General features: G+C 42.5%; 1 protein-coding gene across 2 annotated transcripts in view; it reads right to left on the bottom strand.

Moving 5' to 3' along the window:
* DLGAP1 (DLG associated protein 1) overlaps window positions 1-22,189 on the bottom strand; it is a 978,335-nt gene that overhangs the window by 815,350 nt on the left and 140,796 nt on the right. The window lies entirely within an intron of this gene.

Below are 22,189 nucleotides of genomic sequence, written 5' to 3'. Positions count from 1 at the left end.
CAGGAACTATTTCGTTGAAATTTTAAAAGAAAAAAGGCCTAGCAAAATCAAAGCATCTGAAACACAGTCCTTCTAGAAAAACACTATTAGTCTTTGAAACGGAAAGATTTATGAACAATTCATCATTTTCAAGGATCCAAACCATCCATGACAAATACATGCTGCAAATCATTAAATTGAAAGTGCTTAGTGGCATTTTCTTCATTTAGATAAATCTATTTTGTCTTGGGCTACCAGATGTATCAGGGAAGAGGCTGCTATAATAACATTTAATTCCAACGTTCTTCGTTTATTGTAGTTGAAAATGCTTTATATGAACAACAAATTCTTCCCCACCCCTCCTCACGATGAAAATAGTTCAACGGATCTACATGTTTCATTTGTTTAAGTCCTTATTGAGCTTTTCTATATAAAAAAATTCTACAATTCATAGAGGGGTGACATTTCATAGAGATGTTTCAGTTACAGCAGTCTTCCTCAATTAGTAAAATCGTTGCAGGTAATTTTCCTTCCATCAAAACCCTGAAAAAGCAAATATTGTACTCTCTTAACTATCACTGAAATTTTATCTGCAGTATCCTCCTGTGCAAGTAATGTCATTTTTCTGTTGAGACATTGTCTTAAAAATGTATTTTGAACTAATGCACCTCTGGATATTCACCCAAAGATATTTATCTCATCAGTTTCTGATCTTGCCTTTACATTTTATTGTTTAAATCCAGCCCATACTTCCTCTCCATCTCTTCTGGACTTGATTGATATTTTTTGCTGATATTGGCTACATTTCCAAACAATCAAACCATGAAATGTACTGAGTGCTTACTGTGTGCCTGGCAATGCTCGGGAGCAAACGATAGGGATTTTTTTAAAATATGTTTTTATTTAATGGTGTTTGTTAAGCACTTACTAGGTACCAGGCACTGTACTAAATACCGGCATTGATACATGACTGATACAAGATGGACACAATCCCTGTCCCATAGAGGGCTCACAGTCTTAATCCCCATTTTACAGATGAGGTAACTGAGATTTAGAGTAGCTGAATAACTTGCTCAGCAGACAAGTAGCAGACAAGTAACAAATACATCATTAAAGAGCTTAATACAGCGCTCTGCCCACAGTAAGCGTTCAATAAATGCGAATGAATGAATGAATGAATGAATGAACAAACCCAGGTTCTCTGACCTTCAGGCCCATGCTTTTTCCACTAGGATTCATTGCTTCATGTTGGCAGATATAATATGTTAATAATAATAATGTTGGCATGGATTATGTGCTTACTATGTGCAGAGCATTGTTCTAAGCGCTGGGGTAGATACAGGGTAATCAGATTGACCCACGTGAGGCTCATAGTTAATCCCCGTTTTATAGAGGAGATAACTGAGGCACAGGGAAGTTAAGTGACTTGCCCACAGTCACTCAGCTGACAAGTGGCAGAGCCGGGATTCGAACCCATGACCTCTGACTGCCAAGCCCGGGCTCTTTCCATTGAGCCACGCTGCTTCTCTGACCACAAAGAGCGTTCAGTCTAATCACATGTCCCCACCTGATGAGATGTCCCTGCCTGGTCACATGTCCCACCCAATCACATGCCCATCGTCACCCTGGTGCTCCGGGACGGTTTTCCACGGGATGAGTTCAAGTTGGTCAGTCAGTCAGTCATACTTATTGAGCACTTACTGTGTACAGAGCGCACTACTAAGAGCTTGGGAGAGTACAATATAACAATATAACAGACACATTCCCTGCCCACGGTGAGTTTACGGCCTAGACGGGGGACAGACATCAATATACATAAATAAATTACAGATACCCCACTGCCAGCCATAGGTGGGAATCCAATTTAGGTTCTCTTTGTTGTCATCAGACGAGTTTCTATTTTCTCAAATTTAAAAATAGAAGTTGCCGTGTATTTTTATATATTAGAAAATCGTAACTTGTTTTGAGAGAGATACACTGGCTGCAAACAATCACCGGAACTTGCTAGCAACCATGTGAGAGTTTTGAAGGAATTCCCAATAGAAGGGAGGTGTCCTTGCCAGTCATCCAAGGGTCTGTGAATTATGTGACTAGCCACCTCTTCCTATGGAGTACTCCTCAGGTGATTCTGATCATAACAGAGTTTGATTTCTACACCTAGCAAACTGGTAGAACCAGTAATTGAGTGGGAATCGGTGAACACTTAGATATACCTAATCTGTTTATCTAATTGAAAGACCACGGGCCTGAGTCACAAGATCTGGGTTCTAATCCCAGCTCCACCAACGGACTGCTGTAAGAACTCAGGCAAGTTATTTACCTTCTCTGTGCCCCAGTCTCCCCATTTGTAAAATGGGAACACAATCCCTGTTCTCCTTCCTAGCAGCGCGGCTCAGTGGAAAGAGCACGGGCTTTGGAGTCAGAGGTCATGGGTTCGAACCCCGGCTCGGCCACTTGTCAGCTGTGTGACTCGGGGCAAGTCACTTCACTTCTCGGTGCCTCAGTTACCTCATCTGTAAAATGGGGATTAAGACTGGGAGCCCCACGTGGGACGACCCGATTCCCCTGTGTCTACCCCGGCGCTTAGAACAGTGCTCGGCACATAGTAAGTGCTTAACAAATCCCAACATTATTATTCCTACTTACATTGTGACCCCCATGTGGGATAGGGGCTACCTTATTATCTTATACCTACCCAAAACTTAGAACAATGCTTAACAATAGCAAATGTTTAACAAATACACAATTATCATTATTATTTATTTGTTAAAGGAAAGGAAGACCTCCCAACTATTCTACTCCCAATGTTTAATACGACTTTTAGGAATATGGATAAAATTAAGTTATTTGAGTGCAGGGATTATGTCTACTTAGTGTATTGTACTCTCCCAAAATCTGAATCCTCCATTCCACACACAGAAAGGGATCAATATATGCCACTGACTGATTAGGTGAAAAGGGAATCAATGGCCATTATTTACCTACATCTTCAAATTAATTTAACAAGTTATCACCCCTGAAGAAAAACATGAACAAACTTGGTTCTGGTAGAGGACCGATTGTCTTTTCATCGAGAGAAAGCCAGCTAAGAGATAAGAAACAAAGTTTTTGGAAGAACTCAACATTTTCTAGTTAAAGTTTCAATTAGTAGGGTCTCCGCAGGGAATTGATCCTAGGGAATGTTTCACAGTCTATTTTCATAAATGATCTGGAAGGGAGTGTGCATGAGAGGAATTGAGATTGGCCAATGACCGTTTGTTTTTCTAAATAGAAGGAGGCTTTGATGAGGATGAACTAGAGGAAGTCAGTATTCATTCAAAAGTGGTATTTGTTGAGCGCTTACTATGTGCAGAGCACTGTACTAAGCGCTTGGAATGTACAAATCGGTAACAGATAGAGACGGTCCCTGCCCTTTGACGGGCTTACAGTCTAAGCGGGGGAGACGGACAGACGAGAACAATGGCAATAAATAGAATCGAGGGGAAGAACATCTCATTAAAACGATAGCAAATAAATAGAATCGAGGTGATGTACATCTCACTGACAAAATAAATAGGGTAATGAAGATATATACAATTGAGCGGACGAGTAGGGTGCTGAGGGGATGGGACGGGAGAGGGGGAGGAGCAGAGGGAAAGGGAGGAGAAGAGGGTTTAGCTGCGGAGAGGTGAAGGGGGGGTAGAGGGAGCAGAGGGAAAAGGGGAGCTCAGGCTGGGAAGGCCTCTTGGAGGAGGCGAGCTTTTAGTAGGGTTTTGAAGAAGGGAAGAGAATTAATTTGACGGAGGTGAGTATAAAGCTCAGTGAGTAGAGAGAATAGTAGCAGGTGAGTTTCCATCTGAGCAAAGGTACTGGAAGCCAATTTAATGGAGGAAGAAGGGAGACGTTCCCCTGCTATCTGCGTAGGCTCCTCATCAACAAAGGAAATGTCACAGGGTTTTTATTTTTGTTTTTTACGTTATGATATTTGTTAAGCACTTACTATGTATCAGGCACTGTACTAAGCACTGGTTTAGATACAAGATAATCAGATTGGATGCAGTCCCTGTCCCACAGAATGCTCAAAGTCTTAATGCCCATTTTACAGACTAGATAACTAAGGCACAAGAGAAGCAGCATGGTGTAGTAGATAGAACACGGGCCTAGGAGTCAGTAGGTCAAGGGTTCTAATCCCAGCTCCTCAACTTGTCTGTGGTGTGTCCTTGGGCAAGTCACTTCACTTCTCCTGCCTCAGTTGCCTCTTCTGTAAAATGGGGATTAAGGTTGTCCCATGTGGGACAGGGACTTTGCCCAACCTGATAAAGTTGTATCCATTCCGGTACTGAGCACAGTGCCTGGCACTTAGAAAGCGCTTAACAAATACCTCCATTAAAATTGCTATTTGGTGATTTGCCCAAGGTCACCCAGCAGATAAATGGTGGAGCTGGGATTAGAACCCATGACCTCTGACTTCCAGGCCCCGTGCTTGTTCCATTAGGCCACACTGCTTCTCCAGTGTGGTTGCCTTTATGAAGAAAGGGTAGCAAACCGTTAGAGCATCCCACGCTCCTTACTTCCAGAAAAATCTTAACGAGAATCCTTCTAAATAACACGATTCACCATGCATTCACAGAATCACTCTGTGCGACACAACAGACCTCATCCACTCTAGGGCACTCTCCCAAGTCCTTGGTACCCTTGATACAGTGCCCTGCACAGAGTTAGCGATCAGTGAATAATATTGATTCATTTACTGCAAATATACTACAAATTGGTATTTGTTGCAAGCCAAACACAGAAGCAATTCAGAGAAAACCATACAGACTTCTGGTGTTCCCAAGAGATAACAATGTTAGGAGCATGATAGAGTAGACAGAGCACAGGCCTGGGCATCAGAAGGTCATGGGTTCTAATCCCAACTCTGCCACTTGACTGCTGTGTGACCTTGGGGAAGTCACTTCACTTCTCTGCGCCCCAGTTCCCTCATCTGGAAAGTGGGGAATGAGACTCAGTAAATCCCACTGATTGATTGATTGCTTCTCTTGCTGCTACTCTAGTATATTCTCCCAAGTGCTTCGTTAAGTTTGTGCTCTTTACCGTGCTCAATAAATGCCAATGATTGGTTGATTGCTTGATCAATAAACCAAATTCCAGACCCGCTAAAAGAGATGAGAAGTGTTTCGACATTCCCAAATTCCTCCAAGCTGTGCTCCCTGTAGACGTAAGCAGTTTGTGAGCAGGAAATGTGTCTGTTTATTATTATATTGTCCTCTCCCAAGGGCTTAGGTATAGTGCGCTCAATAAATACGATTTGCTGACTGGCCTTTTTGGCAGTGGAGGGGACTTATCGGATCCTTTCCCTGTCCCCTGTCACCAAATGAATAAAGAAGTGACAGGTCAGGTCTTGCTGAGCCCACTCTATCTAGTCAGTCATTCATTCATTCAATTGTATTTCTTGAGCACTTACTGTGTGCTGAGCACTTTACTAAGTGCTTGGAAAATACAATACAGCAATAAAGAGAGACAATCCCTGCCTACAATGGGCTTACAGTCTAGCTAGGGGGGAGACAGACATCTAAACAAATAAACAGGCATCAGTAAGAATAAATAGAACAGTTGATACATACATATGTACCTAACTGCTGTGAAGTGGGGCAGGGGAGAGGAAGGAGATTGAGTTGAGGTGATGCAGAAGGGAGGGGGAGGTGAGAAAAAGGAGGATTAGTCTGGGAAGGCCTCTTGGAGGAGGTGAGCCTTCAGTAGCGCTTTGAAGGGGGAAAGAGTGACTGGTGGATTTGAGGAGAGAGGACATTCGAGGCCAGAGGTAGGACATAGGCCAGGGGTTGATGGCGGGAAAGGTGAGATTGTGGCCCAGTGAGGTTAGCAGCAGGGGAACGGAGTGTGAGGACTGGGCTGGAGAAGGAGAGAAGGGAGGTGAGGTAGGATGGGGGGAAAAGTGGATGGACAGCTTTGAAGCCAATAGTGAGGAGCTTTTGTTTGATATGCGGGTTGATAGGCCCACTGACAACATAAAGAAGCTAGGTGGCTTGGTGGAAAGAGCACAGGCTTGGTAGTCAGAGGTCGTGGGTTCTAACTGTGGGCAAGTCACTTAACTTCTCTGTGCCTCAGTTACCTCATCTGTAAAATGGGGATTAAGACTGTGAGCCTCACGTGGGACAAACTGATTACCTTGTATCTACCCCAGCGCTTAGAACAGTGCTCGACACATAGTAAGCGCTTAACAAATACCAACATTATTATTATTATTATTATTATTAATTCCGGCTCCACCACTTGTCTGCTGTGTGACCTTAGGCAAGCCACTTAACTTTTTTGTGCCTTAGTTACCTCATCTGTAAAACGGGGATTAAGACTGCGAGCCCCCACATGGATTAACCCGATTACTTTGTATCTACCCCAGTGCTTAGAACCATGCTTGGGACATAATAAGTGCTTAACAAATATCATAATTTTTATTATTATCATTGTTAATAAAATCTGACATTGGGGATCAAAATTTGTTTTCAACTGCCACAGAAAACATTTCAATTCAAGCAGGTGAGAGCATTATCAAAAGGTAGGAGCTTCTATAGACAGATACTACACTCTAGATGTTAACAGAAAAGAAGATCCACAGATGTTTATCGGGAGCTTTACAAAGTCGGGGCTGTTTAGCCTAAAGATGACTGAGTCCATGAACTGACCGGGGGAGCAGTCTGGCCTAGTGGATGGAGCACGGGCCTGGGAGTCAGAGGATCAAGGTTCTAATTCCGGCATCACCACTTGTCTGCTGTGTGACCTTGGGCAAGTCACTTCACTTCCTTCTCTGTGGCTCAGTTTCTCATCTGTAAAATGGGGATTCAATACCCTTTCTCCCTTCTACTTAGACTGTGAGGCTCAGTCTAAATCCCACCATCTTGGCATATAGTAAGTGCACAACAGATAGCATTTAAAAATCCATAATAATAATGTTGGTATTTGTTAAGCGCTTACTATGTGCAGAGCACTGTTCTAAGCGCTGGGGTAGACACAGGGGAATCAGGTTGTCCCACGTGGGGCTCAGTCTTAATACCCTTTTTACAGATGAGGCAACTGAGGCCCAGAGAAGGTAAGTGACTTGCCCACAGTCACACAGCTGACAAGTGGCAGAGCCGGGATTCAAACTCATGACCTCTGACTCCAAGGCCCGTGCTCTTTCCACTGAGCCACGCTGCTTCTCCATACTAATTATTCTTTTAATTTGTGGGAGGTGAATGGAAAAATGCTGCATAGGTCAATGTTAATGCAAGTGTCTGTTAATGATGACTTGGTCTTAGTGCCTACACTGCTAAAAATCTTATTAGAGTAGCATCATTTTCAGAACCGAGCAGCATGGCCTAGTAGGAGGAACACAGGACGGAGAGTCAGTCAGAGGACTTGGGTTGTAATCCCGGCTCTACCACTTGTCTGCTCCATGACCTCGGACAAATCGCTTCACTTCTCTGTGCCTCAGTTGCCTCATCTGTTAAAAGGGGATTAAGACTGTGAGCCCCATGTGGAATTGGGGCTGTGTCCAACTAGATTTTCTTGTGACTCCCCTAGTGCTTAGTACAGTGTCTGACACAGAGTAAGGGCTTAACTAAGTGTTGAAACTCTACTGTATCGTATTCTCTCAAGTGCATAGTGCAGTGTTCTGCACACAGTACGTGCTCAAGAAATACCATTGATTGAATTATGAATTTATCCTAGCCTGAGGCCTTCTGTTCCAGCCTCAGAGAATATTTTCCATCACGTGTTCCTTTAATCTCAATGAGGCTTCCGTTCACACCGAACAAATATGATTTTCACAGCAGAAAAATTACAGAAGTGGAGAGAGACACAAGCATCAAGAGCTCTACACAGATTTCATCGTTCTTGCAAAAATGTTTGACAACAATAATAATAATAATAATGTTGGTATTTGTTAAGAGCTTACCATGTGCCGAGCACTGTTCTAAGCGCCGGGGTAGACGTAGGGGAATCAGGTTGTCCCACGTGGGGCTCACAGTCTTAATCCCCATTTTACAGATGAGGGAACTGAGGCCCAGAGAAGTTAAGTGACTTGCCCACAGTCACACGGCCGACAAGTGGCAGAGCTGGGATTCGAACTCATGAGCCCTGACTCCAAAGCCCATGCTCTTTCCACTGAGCCACGCTGCTTCTCCACAAGATAGGTAGATCTGGGGTCTCACAATTTTTTAGTAAATTTAGCTGAGGTAAGAAGCTCATTAGGATTCTGAGACTGCTTCACAATAGCATGGCTAATCATGTCTGAGTCTGTCTCTATTTGTTGCCAAATTGTACCTTTCCAAATGCTTAGTACAGTGTTCTACACTCAGTAAGTGGTCAATAAATATGATCGAATGAACGAACGAATTCCCCTACGCCAGTGGGTTGTATCAGAACTGTGGGGGTCTAGTCCCATTCAGTTGCAGCTGCACAAAAGAGGCAAGAAGAGACCTGTTTTGGGGTGTCTAAACTACTCTCTGTTCTTCACGCTCATCTCTCCCGCCATCGACCCCTTTCTCACATCATCCTTTGGGCCTGGAACTTCCTCTCACTTCATATCACTCTAGACTGTGAGCTCGTGAGCAGGGCACGTCCCTGTTTATTGTCATAATGTGCTTTTCCAAGTGCTTAGTATGGTGCTCTGCACACAGTAAGCATTTAATAAATACGATTAAATGAATGAATGAATGAATGAATGAATGAATGAACAAGCATCAATTAAAAAAAAGCAAGAAAGAAAAAAACCTGAAAGACAGCTCCCCATAAGAAATATATCATGCATCTAGGGAAATTTATTCGAAGTACAGCCCCATGATTATGGCCTCTGAGCTATCAGCCGCATCTCAGGTATGAGATCCTGGGGTCCTTGTGGACAGGAATATTTTTTCTGATTACAATAAATTCATGGTATGTACGGAGCATATACTTAATGGAGAGCACTGTACCAAGTGGTTGGGAGAATGTATTCATTCATTCAATAGTATTTATTGAGCGCTTACTATGTGCAGAACACTGTACTAAGCGCTTGGAATGAACAAGTCGGCAACAGATTGAGACAGTCCCTGCCGTTTGACGGGCTCACAGCGTAATCGGGAGAATGTAGTGCAATAGAGTTGGTGGCTATGATCCCTGACCCCAAGGAACACCTTTCTTCCTTTTGGGAATACCATGTCCTTCTAACTTAGCTAAAACACATCCCTCTCCCTCCCCTTCTCAAAACAATCCTTAGTAAACACCACCTCCAGAAAGCATTCCCTGATTGATGCCCTCTCATGCTCAATCATGATAATCATCAATCACATGAACGTTCAAGAATACATCTGTTATTTATATAATAACGAGCTGGAAGGACTATTTGGCTTATGTTCTTCAGGGGCTGGTTTTTATTCTCAAACGATTCTTTAAATTACACATTTTGTCTGCTAGCACCTGTGTAGCCACCTCAACCAGGATGTTCCAAACTGCCGTTACCCATTGACATGAAAAATGAATTTCCTGTTAATTTGCCTCACCATGACTCCTGAAACTGTACAATTTTGATCCTTCCTTGGACAAAATTCCATTCCGCTTAGGAGAAATCAAATGTTCAGCATAGGCTGAAACATTAGACTTGGAATCCAGAGACTCGGGTTCAAGTCTAAGATTTGCTCATGGGCTATTATGTTGATTTGGGCAAGATTCAACCTCTTTGACCTTCAATTTACTGATCCATAAAATGGGAATTAAATATCTTGCGAATCCCACATAGGATAGGGATTCTGTTCCATCTCATAACCTTGTATCACTTGCATAAAGGGTAGTTTTAAGTAAATCATGCACTCATTTTTTACAAATTCCCACTTAGAGTAATAACAAAGTACCGTTTAAAAGAGTACAAGCTAGTTACTAAAAGGCACGGGGATGGAAATTCAGCATTTGAAAATCTAAGGTGAAGCCACATTGCTAGAACTGTCCATTTTTGTTCTGAATTACAAAGAATAAATCTCTTTAAATAGAAACTCTAGCAATTTAGAGGTGAATTGTGTAGCCAGCAGAGATTTGCGTCAGCATTAATAGGAGTTGCTGCCATTCTTTTTCTTTGGGCCTAAATTATGGATTCTATCACTCTTCCAAATAAGGCCTTGTTAGAAGGAACTCTGTGTATAAAGATGCAAGCGAGCTAAGTGAAATTTTTGCAAGCACTTCACCTCATTCCACCAGACCTAATGAATTTTATGGTCATTTCCTCAACAGAGATAAATCCATTTATTTTTTTCATAATTCTAGTACCATGTACTCTAACCAATTCTCTATGACTTAAAAATAGTAAGTTTTCTATGAATAGAAATGATGAATGCCTGAGAAAAATTTACCAGATCTACCTCTCCTTTAAAATCATATTTCTTCAAGTGGACCTTTTGGCAGGAGTGTGTACGTGTGTATTCCTGTCTCTCTGTGAAGATTCATCTCAAGTTGAACCAGCAAACTACCACAGACAATGGAAGGCATTTTATTGAAATTGTGAACATTATCGCTCCATGAGATTTCTCTTGCAACTTTCTGCGGTGGGAAAGTTCCTTCCTCACAAAGATGAAATAACTGAATACAAGGCTTAGCGATGTTTATTTTGGTTAAAAAAAAGTCAAGTTTTCTAAGCCCAAAATGTTCATTAAGGATCTCTAAAGATATAACTCTCCTCATTTAAATTCATTTTCTAAATTTTCCTTTTGAAATTGGTTTGTATTGGGCAGTAAATCTGGACATTTCAAGTCAAAAATGAAAATTTGGGGGAAGTTATGAGAAATTTAAAAAGAAAGATTGTTTTTAACCATTTGCTTTCACTACCATGTATTAAAAGTAAGCCTTTTAGAAAAAGAGAATAAATCTTGAAAAGTTTAAGTTATATTTTCAACTCAATCACTCTTTCTTAATGCTTTGAAAAACAAACACTATCCATCTCAATACTTTGTTTAAGGCAGTGGCTTGCAAACTCTATAATACGTGACCTTTGTAGTCTGGACAACCAACACCATTGTCTTACTGCATAGGTTGGTTTGCTTTCAAGCAATCAGTGGTATTTATTGAGCGCTTACTATGTGCAGATAACTGTACTAGGCTCTTGGGAGAACACGATAAAACAGATACAGCAGACACCTTCCCTGAGTTTACAGTCTGGAGAGGAGCTTATATCCTAGAGATGAACTTACATTCTTTATCACTAATCAATCAATCATATTTAGTGAGCACTTACTAGACGCAGAGCACTGTTTTAAGGCCTTGGAAGAGTATGCTACAACAGAATTAGCAGAGACATTCCCTGCCCATAAAGAGCTTACAGCCTACAGGTCTAATAGTCATCACCGCCCCAGGTAATAATAATAATAATAATAATGTTGGTATTTGTTAAGCGCTTACTATGTGCAAAGCACTCTTCTAAGCTCTGGGGTAGATACAGGGTAATCAGGTTGTCCCACGTGAGACTCACAGTCTTAATCCCCATTTTACAGATGAAGTAACTGAGGCACAGAGAAGTTAAGTGACTTGCCCACAGTCATACAGCTGACAAGCGGCGGAGCCGGAATTCAAACCCATGACCTCTGACTCCCAAGCCCGTGCTCTTTCCACTGAGCCACGCTGCTTCAGGTGCCTCAGTGGAACAAGCATAGGCCTGGGAGTCAGAAGGCCCTGGATTCAAATCCTGCCTCCGCCACTTGTCTTTTGTGTGACCTTGGGCAAGTCACTTAACTTCTCCATAACTCATTTTCTACATCTGAAAAATGGGGATTAAGACCGTGAGCCCCATGTGGGACAGATCCTGTGTCCAATCTGATTTGCTTGTATCCACCGCAGCGCTTAGTAAGTACAATGCCTGGCACATAGTAAGCATTTAATAAATACCCCAATTATTATTATTATTCTCAACGCAGAACACTACTTGTCCTACTTGCAATGGTAACCTCAAGCTACTACAAGTGTAAGCAATAATGGACTAAAAGAAAGAGAGACAGAGAGAGGCAGAGAGAGCTCCTGGCTTGAAAAGAGGAGGTAAAATATGTAACATGAGGAGTGAGACTCAAGGTATTTCATCTGAGCCAAAAGATCCAAGTTCAAAGGGCTGAGACCAAAGTGTTTTGGGATTTAGGGTGTAAGTGAGCATGGACAAAGCAGGTTCCGCTTTTACCATATCGTGGAAATCTGAGGTCCAAAACAATAATGTTAAGCACTTACTATGGGCCAACCCCTGCCTTAAGCACACTGGTGGATAAACAATGAGCAGGTCGGGCACAGTCCACATTTTCTAAAATTTTCCATTAAATATTGTTGTACATACAATTCAGATATTTTCAACAGTATCTTGGGGTCTCTATGTGCATTATAAATGTGCGTATGAGTGTTTGCAGACACAATTTTAATGCACACGTACACGCAGACCACAAAGAGAAGAGATTACCAGGTACTGTTGAAAATAAATCTGAAATCAAGAAAGGAAAAATAAATCTAATTTGGAATGGGACAGAAAAGGTTCATAATGGAGGTTGAGGCTATCCTAGCAAAAAGAGTCAATTCATTGCTATCAAAAAATGGGATAGTACTGCTCTCCTACTACTGGAAAAAGCATGAAATTAGACCCCATTGAGGAGGTCAAATTGTTCAAATTGTTCAAATGTTCAATTTGAACATGTTCAAATTCAAATGTTCATGTTCAAATTGCATGGCACAGTGGATAGAGCATGTGGCTGGAAGTCAGAAGGACATGTGTTCTAATCCCGGCTCCACCACTTGTCTACTGTGTGACCCTGGACAAGTCACTTCTCTTCTCTATGCCTCAGTTACCTTATCTGTAAAATGGGTGCGGGACAGGGACTGTATCCACTTTGATTTGCTTGTATTCACCCCAGCGCTTAGTACCGTGCCTGGCATGTAGTAAGCACTTAACAAATACCATCGTTATTATTCAAAAGGATATCAGTTCAAGTCTACTGGGCTCAGATTTTTGTATATACATGTGTACAAGAAAGGCATTCATGTTGTTTTACTTCAGACAATGATGATTTCCTAAATCACTCTCTGCCACAGGGTACGTTGAGACTATTTTTATTAAAAAAAAAGTCAGTCCATGTTTTCCCACTTCTCAAGAACTTCCAGAGGTCGCCCATAATAATAATGGTACTTGTTAAGCACTGTGTGTCCAACACTGTACTAAGCATTGCGGTTGATATGCGATGATCAGGTCCTAAATGGGACTGACAGTATGAGAAGGAAGGAGAACAGATATTCAATCCCCATTTTGCAGATGAGGGAGTTCAGGCCCAGAGAGGTCAAGGGACTTAATAATAATAATAATAATAATAAATGTAATCCCCATTTTGCTGATGAGGGAGCTCAGGCCCGGAGAGGTCAAGTGACTTAATAATAACAGTAATAATAATAATGGTATTTGTTAAGCACTCACTATGTGCCAAGCACTGTTCTAAGCACTGGGGTAGATACAAGGTAATCAGGTTGTTCCACATAGGGCTCGCAGTCTTAATCTCCATTTTACAGATGGGGTAACTGAAACACAGAGAAGTTAAGTTACTTGTCCAAAGTCACACAGCTAAGTGGTGGAGCCAAGATTAGAACCGACAATCTCTGACGCCCAAGCCCATGCTCTTTCCACAGGGTCACCGGGCAGACAAAAAGCTAGGATTTATTGCTACTGTTCTCGTCTGTCCGTCTCCCCCGATTAGACTGTAAGCCAGTCAGAGGGCAGGGACTGTCTCTGTTACCGATCTGTACATTCCAAGCGCTTACTACAGTGCTCTGCACATAGTAAGCGCTCAATAAATACTAGTGAATGAATGAATGAATGAGTGAATGATTAGAACCCCAAGTCTTCTGATTCCCAGGTCCGGGCAGTTTCCACTATGCTCTGCTGCTTCCATCCACCTCCATATCACACAGAAACTCCTTACCATTTGGCTTTAAAACACCAAAGCCTATTTTGCTTCCTCCTATTTAACCTCACTGATTTCCTACTACATCCCCAAATGATCATTCCACTCCTCTAATGCCAACCTACTCACTGTACCTCAATCTCATCTATCCCACGGCTGACTCCTTGCCCACATCCTGCCCCGACTTGAAGTTCCCTCCCGCTTCGTATCCAAGAGACCATCGCTCTCTCCACCTTCAAATCCTTATTAAAATCACCTTTCCTCCAAGGGGCTTTCCCCAACTTAAGCCCTCATTTCCCCTAATTATGATTACAGGAATAACGATATTTGTTAAGAGCTCACTTTGCGTAAAGCACTGTACTATTCTCTGGAGTAGTTACAAGATAATCCGGTTGGACATAGTCTCTGTCCATATGGGGCTCACAGTTTTAATCCCCATTTTACGGATGAGGTCAGTGAGGCACAGAGAAGTGAAGTGACTCGTCCAAGGTCTCACAGCAAGGAAGTGGCAGAGCAGGGAATAGAGCCCAGGTCCGCTGACTCCCAGGCCCGTGCAGCGTGGCTCAGCGGAAAGAGCCCGGGCTTCGGAGTCAGAGGTCATGGGTTCGACTCCCGGCTCTGCCACTTGTCAGCTGTGTGACTGTGGGCGAGTCACTTCACTTCTCTGTGCCTGAATGAGTACCTCCTCTGGAAAATGGGGATTAAGTGTGAGCCTCACGTGGGACAACCTGATGACCCTGTATCTCCCCCAGCGCTTAGAACAGTGCTCTGCACATAGTAAGCGCTTAACAAATACCAACATTATTATTTTCCACTAGCCTTCACTGCTTCAGTACTCCCTCTCCCTTTCTGCATCGCTGCACTCGGATTTGTATGCTTTACTCACCCCTCCTCAGCCCCACTGCACTTATAAAATATCTGTAATTTATTTTAATGTCATCTACCCCCCTGGCTGTAAACTCCTTGTGTACTGTATTGGGAAGCAGCGTGGCTCAGCGGAAAAGAGCCTGGGCTTCGGAGTCAGAGGTCATGAGTTCGACTCCCGGCTCTGCCGCCTGTCAGCTGTGTGACTGTGGGCAAGTCGCTTCACTTCTCTGGGCCTCAGTTACCTCATCTGTAAAATGGGGATTAACCGTGAGCCTCACGTGGGACGACCTGATTACCCTGTATCTACCTCAGCGCTTAGAACGGTGCTCTGCACATAGTAAGCGCTTAACAAATACCAACATTATTATTATTACTGAGAACATGTCTACCAACTCTGTTATACTGTAGTCTCCCAAGCGATTAGTACAGTGCCCTGCACGCCTTAAGCAGCAAGAGAAGCAGAAAAGCAGCATTACCTAGTGGGTAGAGCACAGGTCTGAGAGGCAGAAGATTGTGGGTTCCGATGCCGGCTCTGCCACTTGTCTGCTGTGAGACCTTGGCCACGTCACTTAACTTAAGAGAAGCAACGTGGCTCAGTGGAGAGAGCCCGGGCTTAGGAGTCAGAGGTCATGGGTTCTAATCCTGGCTCCGCCACCTGTCAGCTGTGTGACTTTGGGCAAGTCACTTCACTTCTCGATGCCTCAGTGACCTCATCTGGAAAATGGGGATTAAGACTGTGGGTCTCATGTGGGACAACCAGCGCTTAGAGCAGTGCTCGGCACATAGTAAGCGCTTAACAAATACCAACATTATTATTATTATTATTCTCCTTGTCTCAGTTAGCTAATTTTAAAATGGACATTAAAACTGGGAGCTCTGTGTGGGACGGAGATGTGGTCCAATCCGATTATCTTGTACCAGAGCTTAGACCAGTGATTGGAACATAGTAAGTGCTTAACAAATATCACGATTATTATTATCATTATGATAATTAGCTCAATAAAATTGAGTGATTGATTGATTACTGTCTGAAAGGAGTATTTCGGAAGGAATGAGCTTTCAGACACAATATACCACTTTGTGATTGACAAGATTTATCACATCTGCCAGAATGGATACTTGTCGAGAATATCCGACGACCCAAAAGCAGTATAGATTATTCCCAGGATTTGGGATTTTCAATAACCGTTTTCACCAAGGCTAATATAGACTGTGTCATTTTCTCAGACTCAACGTGGTAGTACAGAGGATAGAATCAATTACCCAGTCAGTGGGCTTTATTAATAATTATAATAATTATGGTATTTATGAAGTGCTTACTATGTGGCAAGCAGCGTTCATTCATTCATTCAATCATATTTATTGAGCGCTTACTGTGGGCAGAGCAATGTACTAAGTGTTTGAAGCGCTGGAGTAGATATGAGGTCGTCAAGTTGTCCCACATGGGACTCACAGTCTTAATCTCCATTTTACAGATGAGGTCACTGAGGGATAGAGAAGTTAAGTTGAAGGAGCGTGGCTTAGTGGAAAGAGCACGAGCTTGGCATCAGAGAACGTGGGTTCTAATCCCAGCTCCATCACTTTTGTGCTGTGTGACCTTGGGCAAGTCCCGTCATTTCTCTGGACCTCAGTTCCCTCATCTGTAAAATGGGGATTAAAAATGTGAGCCATACGTTGGGACAACCTGAGTATCCTATATCTACCCCAGCGTTTAAAACAGTGCTTGGCACATAGTAAGCACTTGACGAATACCATAATTATTATTATTAAGTGTCTTGCCCAAGGTAACACAGCAAACTAGTAGCAAAGCCGGGTTTGGAACTCACGTCCTCTGACTCCCAAGCCCGTGCTCTTTCCACTAAACGATGCTGCTTCACTTGAGCCACACCGCTTCACATTATCGAGGGTTTACTGTGTGCAGAGCATTGTACTAAGCAGTCAGGAAAGTACAACAGAGTTACTGGATGAGATCCCTGTCGACAAGGGGCTTACATTCTACAGGGGGAGACTGTCGTTAAAATATATTACCGTTAGGGGAAATAGTAGAGTATAAGAATATTTACATGAGTCCTGTGGGGCCGGGGTAAGTTTTGAAGTGCTTAAGTGTTTTTTTATATATATATATATATATATATATACATACATATATATGTATATATGGCTCGGTGGAAAGAGCATGGGTTTGGGAGTCGGAGGTCATGAGTTCGAATCCCTTCTCTTCCACTTGGCAGCTGTGTGACTGTGGGCAAGTCACTTAACCTCTCTGTGCCTCAGTTACCTCATCTGTAAAATGGGGATTAAGACTGTGAGCCTCGTGGGACAACCTGATTACCCTCTATACCCCAGCGCTTAGAACAGTGCTCTGCACATAGTAAGCGCTTAACAAATACCAACATTACCTATATATATATATATGTACATATATATATATCTGTTACCGATTTGTACATTCCAAGCACTTAGTACAGTGCTCTGCACATAGTAAGTGCTCAATAAATACTATTGAATGAAATAAATAAATACTATTGAATGAATATATGAAGGAGTCAGTAGTATTTATTGAGTGTCTCCTGTGTCCTGAATACTGGGAAAAGCAGCATGGCCTAGTGGCAAGAGGATGGGCTTGGGAGTCCGAGGTCAAGGGTTCCAATTCCGGCTCCGCCACCCGTCTGCTGTGTGACCTTGGTCAAGTCACTTGACCTCTCTGGGCCTCAGTTACCTCATCTGTAAAACAGGGATTGAGACGGTGAGCCCCATGTAGGACAGGAATTGTATCCAACCTGATTACTTCGTATCTACCCCAGTGCTTAGAACAGTGCTTGGCACACGGTAGGCACAATTATCACAATTATTATCATTATTACTGCATTAAAGGCTTGGGAGAATATGATAGAAATAGTATTCCTGCCCTCAGAGAGTGTAGGGGATTTTTTTAATCTCCAAGAAAACCCAGAGTTCACATCTCATTTCTTCACTCCCAAAGGAAGTAGGAAAAGTTGGGAAAGAAGCGGAAGGGTTATGCAATCACGAAAGGTTCAGCAGGGAAAGGGTTGAAAAGAATATCGAATCAAGAAAGGGTTTCTTAGAATCTGCTGATGGTAAACCAAATCTGCTTTCGGAAGCCCTAGTTTCATCTAAACAATAGTATACTATTATGCAAATATCATCTAAATACGGAATGATACACACTTCAAGAGGAAAAAGCTCTTGCACTGGATGTTCTGCCATGTTGTCAATCGAATCACGATCTACTGTATTCAGCAATGAGAAGAAGAAAGTGGATCAGCCCAGTGAAACATGTCTTAATTTCCAAAAAGAAAAAAAGAAAATTCTGACTGCCCTTATAATACGCTATTTTATCGTCATATATTTCATTATCGTACATATCTGATCATGACCATAATCCTTTAGTTTTAGAGGGTCTAGAAATCAATTTTACTGACCATAAAGGTTGATGCTAAGTGTGTTCAGGTGTCTTAATGACCACAAAGTGATTTTTCAGGGCCGTGCTTGCTTGTGAACTATTCGGTGGAATGGTTCAACTACACTACTTGCTTTCTGTCACATATTTGGCTTTGAGCCCAGAGGATACGCTAACTCCATTGAACACTAATTTTCCTTAATGAATTTGAGATAGGCCAAGGACTTAATGTATAGGAAATACCGTTGACATACTTTTCATCTGTATATAGTCAGGCCATTGATAAAGACAGAAGCATTTAACTCTTCTATGACCAAGGAGCTATTATTAGAAAGGGACATAATATCACAGTGATTCCTGGAAAAATTCTCGAGACAACTGAAGATGCCCTCCTTCCACTCAATAATTCATGGAGCCTCTCATTCATGAGGTTAGAATATGGCTTTGGCTGGCCACTTCAGGTTGAAATGAATATTATCTATCTTGCTACTGACTTCTCGTCCCCAGCCTGCTGCCTGGCATGCCTTCCCGCTTCATATCTGACAGAATATTACTCTCCCCACCTTCAAACCCTTATCGAAGGCACAGCTCCTCCAAGAGGCCTTCCCTGATTAACTCCTCATTTCTTTTTCTCCCATTCACTTCTGTGTTGCTTCGATTTGCTCCGTTCATTCACCACTCCCTCAGCCCCATGGCATTTACGTACGTATCCGCCATTTATCCTTTTAATAACGTCTCTCTCCCGCTATAGACTATAAGCTCATTGTGACCAGGGAATGTGTCTGTTATATTTTACTCACCCAATCGCTGAGTACAGTGCTTGGCACACAGTAAGTGCTCAATAAATATGATTGATATTAGAAATTGAATCAGCACAATTGAGAGTTGGTACTCAATTCCTCCTTAAATTTTAAGAAATTCTAACTGGCGTGTTAGAAAGGAACGTCCACTGAAAGATTATCAACAAACACCTAAATATATACATATATTCTCCATAACCATCAAATAGAGAAACTTAACTGGAGAATCAAACACGTCTGGAGCCCTAAGAGCAAAGACGAAAAGCCATGGAACTAAACAGAAGTTCTTCTAAAGGAGGACTTGGAAATATTTCAGTTCATTCCCTCTGGGACTTAATCGAAGCTTGTTTGGTGTTAAGGTTTGCTTGTTTCTTGTATTAAATGGTGAGTTCCTCAAGGACCAGGACTTTGTCATTTTCTTCTTCTGTGTATTCCCTGACAATCTCATATCGTGTTTTGAAAACAAAAAAGTTATCAGATCCCATCCTTTATCATATTTCAAACAGTACGGAATTCGGGTGCTAAGTAGAGACCTTTAGAAAGAAAGAATAGGTTCAAGTGCATTGAGTGCTAGTGTCCGGACGGAGGCTTTTACTTCTTCACTAAGGCAAAACTACAAGTCAAAAAGGGATTTTACTACAGGAAGAGAGAAGAACACTGGCAAAGCACTGCTAAACACTGAAAGAGCTTAAAGAACTGTGAAAATGAATTCATTCCATCGTATTTATTGAGCACTTACTGTGTGCAGAGCACTGTACTAAGCGCTTGGAAAGTATAATTCAGCAACAAAGACAATCTCTGCCTGCTACAGGCTCACAGACTAGAAGAGGGGAGACAGACATCAAAATAAGTAAACAGGCATCAGTAGCATCAATATAGATAAATAGGATTATAGATAAGTACACATCAAAATGAGGAAACAGGCATTAATTATAAATAGAATTATAGATATGTAAAGTACTGTGGGGCGGGGAGGGGGATAGAGGAAAGGGATAAGTCCGGCGATGGGGAGGGGAGGGGGAGCTGAAGAAAAAGGGTGGGGCTTAGTCTTATCTCACTGCTTAGAGCCCTGCCCCGACTGGAAGTCTGTAATTCAGTCAGACAGGGCCTAACCGAGAACCGGTTCAGAGTTCAACGCACGTTCTGGCTTACAAAAGCCGAACCGGGCCAGGAATGAGAATTTACTGAATTGGAAGAGGCTCATGGACAGCTGGATGTCATAGTCCCAGAGGGCCAGTGGTCAACTGAGCTTGTGCAGGTCCAAAGCTCATCCTAGAAATGGGCAGGATGGCCAAGCTCAATCTCACCTAAGCAGTTCTCATTCTGCCCAAACATCCCGTCCTCAGGTTTGGGACTTTCAGGTCGGGCCTGGTTCCCTCACACCGCTCCGACCTTAAGGCTTCAAAGGTATCCAAGAATTGAAGAGCTACCCATCTGTCTGCTGCCCTCTCTAGACTGTTAGCTCACTGTGGCCAGGGAACATATTTACCAACTCTGTTTTTTCGTACTGTCCCAAGAGCTCAGTACAGTGCTCCACACACAGTAGGCCTTCACTAGATACCACCGACTGATCAATTGATTAATCTGTTTGGGGTTCTCTTAGTGGCAGTCATCCCTGCAGCCAGCTTGATCATTTTATGCAATGGAACTTGCAAACCAATTTTCCTTATCATATCGCATTTGAAAGTCCAACGCGCAATATGCTATAAAGCATAGCACCCTATTAGAAACACAGGTTACAAGCTGAACAAAACAAAATTTTTAAAAAATCAATCCATACAATAGAAAGGAAGAAGACTATATGAACTGTTCAGTCCATGTCTCCCACTCCTCAAGAACCTCCAATGGCTGGCCATCTACCTCTACATCAAACAGAAACACCTTACCATTAGCTTTAAAACACTGATTCATTTCATCCCGTCCTACCTCACTTCAGTGATCTCCTACTACAGCCCAGCCCACACATTCTGATCCACTAGCGTCAGCTTATTCACTGTGCCCTGATCTCATCTATCTCCCCATCGACCCCTTTCCCACATCCTTCCCCTGGGCCAGAATTCCCTCTCCATCTGTATACGCCAGATCACCACTCACTCTAATAATAATAATGTTGGTATTTGTTAAGCGCTTACTATGTGCGGAGCACTGTTCTAAGCGCTGGGGTAGGCACAGGGTAATCAGGTTGTCCCACGTGGGGCTCACAGTCTTAATCCCCATTTTACAGATGAGGGAACTGAGGCACAGAGAAGTTAAGTCACTCGCCCACAGTCACACAGCTGACAAGTGGCAGAGCGGGGATTCGAACCCATGGCCTCTGACTCCAAAGCCCGTGCTCTTTCCATTGAGCCACGCTGCTTCTCTACCTTCAAATAGCATTCTTAAGCTCACAGCTCCTCCAGGAGGCCTTCCCTGATTTAACCCTCTTTTCCGTGGCTCGTTCTCCCTTCTGTGTCAACTCTCCCTTGGATCCATGACCTTTGGACATTTGATATTCACCCCTTCCCTAAACCCACATCACCTATGTACATATCTTCAGATTATATATTATAAATCACTTCTTCATTGCTATTAATGTCTGTCTCCCCCCAGACCATAATCTGGTTATGGGCAGTGAACGTGTCTGCTAATTTTCCTGTATTTTACTATCCCAAGCACTTAATGCAATGCTCTGCATATAGTAAGCACTCTGTAAAGACCACTGATTGATTGACTGATTTAATAAATCTCAAAGTTCGAATAACAGATTCTAAAAACCACTGACTTCATAATATATGCTGTTCTGTAGTGAGTACAATGTTCTGATTCTGGCACGATCAGTTCAGTCACAACCCTGTCAATAGAGATCACAGAGAGGATATCCTGAAAATAGCCAGAAAAACATAGGTGAAACACTGACTGAATCGATCAACAAGAAGCAACCCACATGCATTCACCCCAGTATAGGGCAGCCTCTAAATCAATTATTCTTGGATTGTGAGCCCCTTAAGGGACAGGTTTCATGTCCAGTTTTAATCTGTTTATCCTTATCCTGTGCTTAAATCAGTGCTCTACACTCAGTAAACACACTAAATATTACTGGTGCTACCGCTATTGACCATAAAAACCCACGGTGCTAATTTAATATGTTCAACAAATGGGCAAACCTTGCCAAGTAAATTCATTCGATCGTATTTACTGAGCACTTATTGTGTGCAGAGCACTGT

Source organism: Ornithorhynchus anatinus, chromosome 5, assembly GCF_004115215.2.
Source record: "Ornithorhynchus anatinus isolate Pmale09 chromosome 5, mOrnAna1.pri.v4, whole genome shotgun sequence".
NCBI classification, from domain to species: domain Eukaryota; kingdom Metazoa; phylum Chordata; class Mammalia; order Monotremata; family Ornithorhynchidae; genus Ornithorhynchus; species Ornithorhynchus anatinus.
The sequence above is the reverse complement of the archived record's forward strand: the minus strand, read 5'-3'. Positions and strand labels throughout refer to the sequence as shown.